This window comes from Ailuropoda melanoleuca, chromosome 16 (genome assembly GCF_002007445.2).
Source record: "Ailuropoda melanoleuca isolate Jingjing chromosome 16, ASM200744v2, whole genome shotgun sequence".
NCBI classification, from domain to species: Eukaryota; Metazoa; Chordata; class Mammalia; order Carnivora; family Ursidae; genus Ailuropoda; species Ailuropoda melanoleuca.
In genome coordinates this window covers 5084277-5086160 of record NC_048233.1, presented here as the reverse complement: position 1 = coordinate 5086160, position 1884 = coordinate 5084277, and positions in this window count along the sequence as shown.

The following is a 1884-nucleotide window of genomic DNA, read 5'->3' as shown; positions in this document are numbered from 1 at the left end:
TCCTGCGGTTTTCTGTTCACTGTTCTCTCTCTCTCTCTCTCTCTCTCTCTCTCTCTCTGTGTGTGTGTGTGTGTGTGTGTCTTTCTCTTTTGCAGTTGATTTGTTAGAATCAGGATCCAAACAAAGCTGGAAATCAGGTTTCAGGTATCAGGTGGAATGATCAGCTGATCATTCAAAGTTCTTGCACTGGAATGTTTTGCAAACAAGGGGAAATAAATTACGTGCTAAGAATACTTTGTAATAATCATGGATCACATTTATATATGCCTTTACACTTCATAAACTGCTTTGAGCCATGGCATTGGTGTCAGATAGGGTAGACAGGTATCATTTGCCTCAGACAGAGGAAACTGAGGACAGGGGTTTGTACAGGATCCAATTAATGGTCAAGCCAAGACCACCCAAGTTGCCTGACTAGGCTCTTCTGACTGCAACAAAGTAACATTATAACCATAGACACTCATTAACCTTCACAGCAACACTAGGAAATAGGTGCCTTTATTCTCATTCTGCAGATGAAGAATCCCAGGCACAGAGGGGCTGAAACATTTTCTCAAGGTCACCCAGCACCAGCATTTACACCCAGGTCTTTCTGATTCCGGAGCTCAAGCTGGTAATTTCTGTAATATACAATATTTCATTGCAAGGCAACTGTAATTTTCAGTGTTGAAAATTCACCTATTGACTTTATCTTTTTTCCCTTTCCCAACTGGGCTTTGATTATGAAAATTGCTTTCAAAACAATTTCTACTTTTCAGACATTGCATAAACGTGGAGGTGATTTTCCTTTATCTGAAGTTTTACACGACTCCCAGCTAAATAATTAAGAGCTGAAAATAAATCCTAGGCTCCGGACCTGTCTGCCCCAACCTCACACAGCCAATGGCTAGCGACACACAGTCCCCGCCTTGGCCTGGCCCTGCTCACTCTGTCTTGTGCTTTCAGGAGCAATCAAAGCCCTTTTTAGAAAATATTTCCTGGGCTTCTGTGGCCTCGGGTGGACAGAGTTTTCCACTAGGCTTTTTTTTTCCCCCAGCCACACTGGCCCTTAAGAAGATGTTACTCAAGGCTCCACACCTACTTCAAACATTTTTAGGGGCCCTGGCTGGGGCCTTGTGCACGATTGCCAGGAACCCTACAGAGAGGAGGAGCCCAGTTTTGGGCCTTGCCTTGGTCACAGTGTTTACTGAGAGCTCCAGAGGCCTGCTGTCAGTGTGGCGATTCTTTTTCTCACACTTCCCCAGACAGCATATTCTCCTTAGGCAGCTGTAGCTCGCAGGGCTGTCTTTCTGCCCCTGGTTGCATTTCCCATGTTTGTATCCCTGGTGGGATTGCCCCCCTTCCTTTTTTTAAGGGCTTTCTCCCTAAGTCTCTCTGTCGCGGAACAGCTGTGCTCTGATATTAGATAGAATGTTTCCTGTGCTCACCACAAGCTTATGAACAAAAGGGTTTTAAGAACCCTGATAAATGAACAAGGTCTCTGGGAAGATGAAATGTTACCAACATTTCAAACAATCACAATCCTTGTGCATCTCGAAGGCTTTGCCCTTTCAAAGCAGTGCCGGGCGGGTATTAGGTTGTGGAGCCTTGGAGACTAGGATTTTTTTTTTTCAGTCTCCCCATCGACCTGACATGGGAAAGTCGGCCAGAAGATGGCCCTTCACCAGCATCAAAGCCCCAAGCTTGCTTTCCCATCGGCTGTTTGTCTCAGAGTGAGGCCCCTCTGGAGGGTTTCGGGGAATTTGGTCGGTGAGGAGAGCAGGGCAGGGCTTTCTGGTTTCTGCTATCTTCCAGGTGCTGCTGTGGTTCTAACCTCGTCTGAAGGCACAAACCATCCCTGACTTACTAGGGTTCGAGTCACAATTCTTCAGCTGGATGATGGTG